The sequence below is a fragment of the Berghia stephanieae genome, chromosome 5 (genome assembly GCF_034508935.2).
Source record: "Berghia stephanieae isolate SIO BIC M18660-M18661 chromosome 5, UCSD_Bste_1.3, whole genome shotgun sequence".
NCBI classification, from domain to species: Eukaryota; Metazoa; Mollusca; class Gastropoda; order Nudibranchia; family Aeolidiidae; genus Berghia; species Berghia stephanieae.
In genome coordinates, this window is record NC_088364.1 from 23,149,280 (window position 1) to 23,159,279 (window position 10,000).

At 39.9% G+C, this 10,000-nt stretch overlaps 1 protein-coding gene across 2 annotated transcripts in view; it reads right to left on the reverse strand.

Annotated features, from left to right (window-relative positions):
• The window catches only part of LOC144972615 (sodium/hydrogen exchanger 9B2-like), a 69,853-nt gene that overhangs the window by 15,131 nt on the left and 44,722 nt on the right, over window positions 1-10,000 (reverse strand). The window lies entirely within an intron of this gene.

Below are 10,000 nucleotides of genomic sequence, written 5' to 3' on the forward strand. Positions count from 1 at the left end.
GTACTAATTTTAAACATGAACAAAGTGAGAGAATGCAAGTAAAGATCCGTTTCCAAGGACTCAATTATGCGCCACTCAGAGCGGGACTCGAACCCAGTACCGGCCAATCCAAAGGCGAGTGTCATATCACGACCATATGCATAGCCGCACAAGAAAGTGATGAGAGAAGAGATACATATGTATTGACGGAGGAGAAAGGGGATGGAGTGAGTAAAGTTCTTGGATATGTATAGAAGGAACCAAATTGACGTCATTCATCTCTTTGTTATTGTTTTTAGACAACCATTATTATGATTAGTTCTCATTAAAATATATCAGACTATGAACGTTCAGGGTTCCATATAGATTTGTGGGCTGGAGCGTTATTTCTGGCTGGCGGACTTTATGAGTATTTTAATTTAACAGAGCATCAATAGAAGGGATGAATTTGACGTTAGTCAACCCGTTGTTATTGCTTTTAGACAGCCATTTTTATAATTATCTTATCACTAAATTATATCAATCAGACTATAAACGTTCGAGTTTGCACAGTTTTGTGTTTTTTTATGTTATACCCCGATGGAGATGTGAGTATTTTTCCAATACGCATAACATCAATACGTTTGCAATCAGACTTAATTTTAAAAGCAACGTTAACCACGGAAATGTTTCCATTTTTTTTCATTTATTATTATTATTATTATTATTATTATTATTATTATTATTATTATTATTATTATTATTATTATTATTATTATTATTATTATTATTATTATTACTACTACTATTATTATTATTATTATTATTATTATTATTATTATTATTATTATTATTATTATTATTATTATTTATAAAACAAATCGACAGTGCTCCCGTGGCAGCTTAAGCGGGCACCCCTCGGGACTACTCGCAACCCCCCCCCCCCCCTCTCCCCCACCCCCACAACACAACACACACACACAACCAGCTCTTTTTTTTTGTAGACTATAATTCAAGGTTACATCCAGTTCTGTGTGTTGGTGTCAATGCCCACCCCTGTCATCACGTAGTCAAGGCTTTTTGGCGTCTGCCAATCCCAAATTATGTCTGTGTCAAGGTCGACCGTGATGTCGCGTCAACGAGGAGAAAAAATAGACCAAAAAAAGTACATGCAAATAAAACAAAAACAAAAATTAAATGATAGTAACTGTCATGTTATACCATTACATTGGAAATTACGAAAGTCGGAAAACTGTTTTATTTTGTATGAAATCCATTATAAATTTTACGGTGATCAAGAACGAAATCTTTTATTCATCTACCTCTTCCTGACTCAAAATTTATAAAAACATTATATTAAAAAATAATAAAACAGCATTTATTTGGCACAATATTCACTAGAGGTGCTCAAAGCGCTTTACAAGGGATCCCAAGCCAACAGCAATACTAAGCATGAAGGACGAGACGTGACGCCTGTCAGGCGATATTACAAATATTTTTTTACCGACAAAGACAACGAACGACCATGTACTCATTTTACACATGAGTATGGTGAGAGAATGTGAGTAAATAGCCTTTTCTACGGACTCAACTCTGTGCCACTCAGAGCGAGTCTCGAAACCTGGACCTTCCGATCCGTAAGCGAGAGTCATACCACTAGACCCCATCACAGAACAGGGAGGGGCACTTGGTATCAAATATTGTAAATTTGACGCTGATCATGAATCTGACGTCAAAACAGCGAAAATCGGGAAAAAATTGTCCACTTTTTTATACTGCCACGCCCCCGATCGCTGATCACCTGGAAAAATATTGAGCAAGGCGGGCTTTGCGAGCGACCGACCGTCCGTACGCTCGTCGCCCAGGTATTTGGCCATACACATTGCGTTTTCACTACGACGTGCCTGTCCCCAGATCGTCGCTGGTTGAAAACTGAGCGTGTAGGGGCCTCCTTAAGCAGCATTCTGTATATAAATCATTAAAAGACATGGATCCTGTGGTCAGTTTGTTAGCACTTTTAATAGTTCTGTCAAAGTTAGCTTTTGCTGAGCTAAGACAACCCCCCCCCCCCCCCCCACCCCCGCCCCCCCCCCCCCCTCAGACAGTAATACAAAAAACCATGACACTTTCAATAACAGATCTATAAAATAACGTACAAAGTGTTTTCTCAATGTTGAGTTGGGACAATTTCCTTAAAAAGTGCATTCTTTGATTCATTTTACTATTGATGATGATGATGATGATGATGATGATGATGATGATGATGATGATGATGATGATGATGATGATGATGATGATGATTAAGAAATACTGGAATAAGCCGTTAAGGTGAGAAGATAATATCGAATCAATACACATATTTATCATGTCGCCATCAAATTGATTCTTTGAAAATTAAAGAGTAAAAAACCCAGCTGAGTGAAGGCATGTAATAAAGTCATAGTCGATTGATGTAAAGCACCAATCCTATCATAACCCGTCTTGTCACGACTTCCATCTCATCCCTTACCAACCCCTCCCACATCACGGCAACAAAAATTCTCTGCTCAGTTTGTTAGTGAATCGTTTCTTTCTCTCAAGTTCAGTTCAAAACCAAAACACCAGGTTGTGGGTGTCGAATGCAAAGCGATACTTACATCGAACAGTCATACATCAAACAGTCATAAGCGAAACACATCAAAAAGTGGGTGTGCGGGGGTGTGCCGCCCGTAAATCAAATTGAATCGTAAAGAATACATCAACAAGTGGGTGTTTGATGCAAAGCAGCACAAGGGGTCACAGTACCGTTGAGCGCTCGGTCCACGCGTTATGAGATTGCTTAGTACAATAGCAGGTATTGGGTACCAAAATTACTAGCATTGGGTTTTCTGACTCAGAAACAATATTTAATAATAATAATAATAATAATAATAATAATAATAATAATAATAATAATAATAATAATAATAATAATAATAATAATAATAATAATAATAATAATAATAATAATAATAATAATAATAATAATAATAATAATATAAATAATGGTATAGATTTATAGTGCGCCAAGCATCACTTCATCTGGAGGGCTCTTGGTGCATAACAAAGATTAAGCCCAACACAATACACAAACAGCACTAATTGTACACACAATCAAAAGAAAGCCTGCCTTATTTTTAAAAAGTTCTTCAATCATCGCTTGAAATCCTCTAGTGAAGACGAAGACCGTATCTCATATGGTAGCAAATTCCACAATCTTTGACCAGAATGCTGAAAAGCGCGTTCACCAGACTTCACCCTACAGTGGAGTGTCTTCAATTTGAGGTCGTTTGTTGATCGAAGCGATCGTTGTGGGACATAGCGATCAATGAGGCTTGAGAGATATGCTGGTGACGAGCCTTCCAAACATTTAAATAAAATAGTTTTTTTTATATTTAATCCGCTGGTCCACTGGCAGCCAATGCAGCTGTCGTAGTAATTCGGGAGCTGCAGTTTTCCTGCCTTTCTGCAGTACCACGCAGGCTGCCATGTTCTGTACTTTCCAGTCCATTTTTGTGAATATCAAAGATAGTACCAATTTGTTGCAGGTTTCCCTCTTAATAAATTGTCGGATTGTTCTGATGTTTCATAGAATGCAGATAGCACTTGTTCTCACGTTGTTAATATGTTTGTTCATTGACAGATCACTCTCCAAGGTGATAACGAGATATTTTGATGATGTTGTGAGTTGTATTTTATCATTATCATTGATTGTCAGTGCCAGTGGAGATGGATCTGTCTTATTACTGGAACCAGCAATGAATAAGCTTCGCCATTTAATTATTAAACTATTTGCAGTCATCCATCTCATCACATTGTTGATGCATTGTTCTTAACCAGTTATCTTTGAAACAATATCGGATGGCAAACACATGCTATGGGTATCGTCGGCGTACATATGTTAAGGGAGAGAATGCTGTTCTAAAATTCTAACAAAAGGGGAAGTGTACGAAAAGGACTGGACCTAAAACGGATCCCCAAGGTATACCAAAATGAAGGTCACGCTCTGTCGAAGTTGCTTCCCAAATTAAAACTGATTGATTTCTTTTAGTAAATATGATGCAAACCCGTTCATAGCAGTGTCCAATATGCCGAGAGTACTTGTAGTCTTCGAAGTCGTATCGCATGGTCGATGTTGTCAAAGGCCGCTGAAAGATCGAGAAGATGGTGGTTTTTCCTTGATAAATAACATGCAGCAAATCATTTCTGATACTTGGAATTTTAGGCAAAGCATTTTTGGTTTTAGGTTTCTTGATTTCATTTAGCTCTTTATTATTGGGTATCAGTTTCAAACAGTTCGATTCAATATTCGATGTATTGCTTTCCCAACGAAGTACTTTGAGTATCGAATTGTTACGGTGTCTCTAGTAAGTATAGATATTCGTTCGTGGTAAAACGGATGCCCAATAAAATCTCTCATTTTCTTCATATCCGGTAAAAACTCATTCTCTCACTCTCTTTTCTTTCGCTCACTGTTTTCCTAATTCACCTCTCTCTCTCTCTCTCTCTCTCTCTCTCTCTCTCTCTCTCTCTCTCTCTCTCTCTCTCTCTCTCTCTGTTAGTCAATAAATTGAACTGAGTCTCCAAAGATACTTTTAAACACTTTATTTACAGGCAAGATTGATTACAAATAAAACATGATGCTTCCTCTTTGACAGTCACCAAAGAAAACCAACCTATCTCACGTCATCGTTCTCTAGATTACTTCCGTTCAAAATACACAACAAAGTCTGCGGTAAATATAGGCCCGGCAAAGTCTACCCCTGTTACAGAAAAGGGTTCAGATCTGCTAATTCTCTCCTTGGGGAGAGGAGCAATTGGCTGTTGGCATGGTAAAGAGTCATATCTAGAGCACCTGACACACTGCCTTTTTACTTTTCTTGCTAATGTTCTCAACCCGATTATCCAGAACTCGTTCCGGATAGAAGATATCATGTGTGGAGCACCTGCGTGCTTCGAATCTAAATGCTCACGACTTGTCAATAACTCTGAAGCATGACATTTCGGCAAAATAATTGGGTGTTTGCACTCAAATGACGCTGAAGTAAATTGAAGTCGTCCTTGCAACCTCAAGAGACCATCTTCATCAATGAAAGGATTCAATTTACGCAACGGAGACCCCTTAGCCGCCTGTTCCCCAATTGAACTTGTCTCACTTCTTCAGAAAAATACTGAGCTTGAACTGTTCTCAAAAGCACCCTCTTCCCTTCAACTATCTCTTCAACCTTGAGACACTCTGAGTATTCTCTATCTGCGCGTGCTTTCTGACGGCAATTACTGACAAATCTTAGCACCCACGCCACTACTCTGACAGACTTTGAGAAGCCTCCCCACCGTTCAAATGGTAGCAGAGGCACTGCACTAAGGGTGTTGCTTTGTAGTGTCATCTCTTGGCACCCTGAGGAACATATCATGTTGACTTCCGCTTCATCTTGGATTTTCTCTTCTTGACTTTCCTTCTCTAAAAAATCTGTTGGCCCATTTATCCACTCAGACGAATGCATCAAGGTATTTGCTGTCACTCCTCGTGTTCCCAAATCAGCAGGATTTTCTGATCCCTTGCAATGCTGCCAATATGAGGGGGAAGTAAGTTGTTGGATTTCAGAAACTCTATTTGCAATGAATGTTTTCCACTTTGAGGAATCACTGCGTATCCAGTGTAGAGCAACCATTGAGTCTGTCCAGCATCTGTAATTTGTTTCCTCTGGCAGTTGTAATGCTTTCATTACAAAACGAAGGAGACGGGCTCCCAACAGACAACCCAACAATTCTAAACGAGGCAAGGTGACCTGTTTTACTGGTGCCACTCGTGACTTGGCCATAACCAATGTCATCCTCTGTCGTCCATCTTCTTCCTTCACACTTGAATACACAGCAGTACAATACCCCTTTTCACTCGCATCACAAAAGCAATGCATTTCTAAACTCTTCTTGTTGATCCAGGTGCACAACACCAAACACCTTGGTACTGCCCATGTCGACAATATGGACAATTCATGCATCCATGCTGAAAACCGTTTTTCTAGGCTGTCTGGGATTTCTTCGTCCCATTCCACTCCCAATTTCCAGAGTTCTTGGAAGACAATCTTTGCTGTTATAGTGAAAGGACCGAGGAAGCCCAGCGGATCAAAAATTCTGGACATCAAACTCAAAACTAACCGTTTGGTTACCACAACATCTGTTGGAAAGGGATAACCCATAAATTCAAAAACATCAGCCGTCGGATTCCACTTCAATCCCAAAATTTTGGTTGTGTCACTCTGTGGCATGACTCCATCTCTGAAATCTTTTTGAACTCTTTCTTTTACTGCCAAACTGTTAGAATTCCATTTGCACAGCTGCATGTTTGCTTCTGACATGATTTTGGATGCTGTCTTCTGCATCTCACATGCCTGGTCAATGTCATCTGCTCCAGTGAGAAGATCATCCATGTAGAAGTTATCTTTCATCTCTTCCAGAATCCTTGACTTCTCATACTTGTTGAGATGGTGTCTGACTGTTGCAATCAACAAAAATGGTGATGAGGTACATCCAAAGATCACTCGTTCACAGCGCATCACTCTCATGTTTTGGCCTTCCTTCAAAAGAAACCTCTGTACGTCTTGGTCTTCCTTTTTCAATCTAATTTGAAGAAATGCCTTCTTGATATCTGCTGTCAGGGCTACCGGCCATCTTCGAAATCTAAGGAGGACATCGGCCAAATTGGGCAACAGATTGGGACCGGCATGAACGCAATCATTCAATGATATTCCATTCGATCCACGGCATGAGGCGTCAAACACAGGTCTGACCTTGGTCGTGACGCTCTCTTTTTGATTACTGGAAAGTGAGGTATGTAATAAACTGGTCTGTTTTCTGGCTGCATTTCGTCCAAGGGAACCTCATGTATCACTCCTTCCTTTTCAAGAGCTTTGAATACATCAGCATATCTGGGGTCATCACCCAGCTTCCTGTCAAGTTTTTCAACTCTACTTTTTGCAGATTGAAAATTGTTCTGTAACTCTGACTTCATGACCCCGTCCTTCCATGGCAGTGCAACTTCATACCTCTGATCTACAAACTTTACACTGTTCCTAAATTCTTTCCATACGGGGTTCCCTACTTCTGCATTGACCCCGTGGTTCGAATCATCCAAGATCCCAATTGCCTCAAGCTCCCAGAATTTCTTCACTGTACTATCACTTACACAACCCAGTGTCAAAAATAGTGAATGGGAGTTTTTGCCCTTTACTTCAGGGGAATGCCATGATCCAGAAAGGATCCACTTACCGAAAATGGTCTCTTGAGCCACAAGTCCAATCTCACTGTTTATTACCTTACCTGGTATTATTAACTCCCAATAATTATCAAGTCCAATCAAAACATCCACTCTCATTCTCTGACCCTTGTCATACTCATCTCCCCATTCCAAATCTGAGCCCACCTGAGACTTAAACTGAGCAAGGCAATCAAGATTCACCCCTGGCCTGTATAATGTGCCACAAATTTCACCAATTTCTGTCAAACGGACTTTCGACTGCTTACCCTTCAGACCCTGAAAGGAAACTTCGTAAACATTTCTTTCTCTTTTTTCTGATGGTCTGCCCCCACCAAAGGTGAAAAATGATGTCCCCTCCTTACCAATAAATTTGGGTTTTAAACTCTTCACACAGGAGGATGAGATGTAACTTTTATCAGCAGCGCTGTCAAACAAAACAAAAACGTCAACATCATTGACTTTCACTTTGCAGCTTTGCATGACAGTCTGTCTTCCTGTAAACTCAGACTTGGCGTAAATCACGCAGTTGCCTGACCCCCCATTTTCATTTGCACTGTCTTCAGCTCTGTTTGTGTTTTGTTTGGCAGCACTCTGATTTTGGTAACAAAACACCTTATGGTGACCTTTATGGCAAATCGAACATTTGAATCTACAATTCTTAGCCAAATGTGAAGGTCGGAAACACTTGAAACAAAGATTACTGTTCTTTGTTTTCTCTCTAATTTTTTCAGTGTCCATTTCCGCCAGCTGTGGACATTTATCACTGTAATGGCTGTCCCTTTTACCACAGAAAACACAAACACAAGCACGATTCTGATTTTCTCTTTTTTTTCACTTGTCATCAACGCAGACGCAGTGTTCTTCCTTTTCTCGTACGCCACTGCCACCCTTGCTTTTTCGTGTGTTGGTGGCAAATCGAAATGTTGGGAACGTTCCCGTCTTTGAATTTCGCCGTGGAGAAAATTCATCAAAAGGAGTAAGTCCGACTCTCGTTTGTCGCTCGTTCGGGCCCATTCCATACGAAAGTCACTTGGCAGTCGACTCAATATCAGGGGTGTCAAAATGACCCCATACTGTTCCCTGAAATTCCAAAGTTCTCTAAACTCCGAATGTGTGACTGAACTAGGTTGTAAAAAGTCCACATATTTTTCACATTCCTTACGTTGACCTCAGTTGCCAGAAGTTTTTGAATATGGTCGAAAACTATTTTTTCTTTTCTATCGTAACGTTGTCGAAGAATTTCAAGTGCGTGACGATAATTTTCTCCGGTCAAACTTAGTCCTTTGATACACGAAAGGGCTTCTCCCGACAACAGTGATTGCAGATACGAAAACTTGGTGATATCAGGTAGCGTCGCTTCATCAATAAGCGCTCGAAACGAATCAAAGAATGAAGGCCACTCAGTGTAATCCCCCGAAAAACCTGCCAGTTGTATTTTTGGCAAGTTTGCTGCACTAGGATTAAAACGCCCTGATCCATTGTCCTGCGTTTCACTATTGTTAGAGTTCACACAGCGCTCCGGTTCCATGGAGGTCTGAATCTCAACTAGTTTCATTTCTGCAGCCGCCTTAGCCGATCTGCACTCAAGTAGGAATGAATGTTCATTTTCAATGTCACGCTGCAAGTCCTCTTCAGAAAGGAACAACAGTTCGAGTTCTTCTTGCACTGATGTTAACTTATCTTGTCGCCTTTTAAAATCTGCCAATGCGTCGGCCAATTCAGCTGAAGAAACGTCGAATCTGGCAACAAGCTGTTTTAGATTCAGAATCTCACGTGAAAGTCATCCTTTCGTCGCAGACCTGCGTTTTTTCGCTTCTTCCATACTAACTAGTGGTATCGAATACACTGGAGGACACTACGTCGCCTCTTCTAACAACAATGGAGGAAAATTAAACCAACGACTGTCAACTGAATATCTACTTGCCTGCTTCTTCTCAAGCAAAACACACAGTCCAATTAACGAAAATCTAGAGGATCCCGGTTTTCGGCACCAAAATGTTAGTCAATAAATTGAACTGAGTCTCCAAAGATACTTTTAAACACTTTATTTACAGGCAAGATTGATTACAAATAAAACATGATGCTTCCTCTTTGACAGTCACCAAAGAAAATCAACCTATCTCACGTCATCGTTCTCTAGATTACTTCCGTTCAAAATACACAACAAATTGCGGGCTTTTTGGTATCTGTGAAAATTGCCCGATAATTCCTGCTCTTTGTTGCAATAAAGAAAATGGCGTAAGAAAATATACAACACTCTCTTTCTCTCTCTCTCACACACACACACACTCTCTCTCTCTCTCTCTCTCTCTCTCTCTCTCTCTCTCTCTCTCTCTCTCTCTTTTTTTTTTTTTCTTTCTCTCTCTCTCACACACACACACACACTCTCTCTCTCTCTCTCTCTCTCTCTCTCTCTCTCTCTCTCTCTCTCTCTCTTTACCCTTCCCCCTTTCCACACTCTCTCTCTCTCTCTCTCTCTCTTTAAAACGCAATTTGTTTTTGAGAAACGTAATTGAAAGAAGCCTTGAAGTGAAAAAAGACTCATGCTTCATTGATTACAAAAAGAAATTCGGCAAAGTACATCACTCAAAGATGACAGTACAATCAATATACAAACTCATATTTCCTAAACTTATTCAAAATTGTAATTTTTATTTAAAGAGAATCGCCAGTGTAAGATCCATCCTGGATATTGATACAACGAAATTATTATAGTCAGATTTTTTATAAATGGCGCGAGTTTTTCTAGTTTTTCACAGCTGTCCC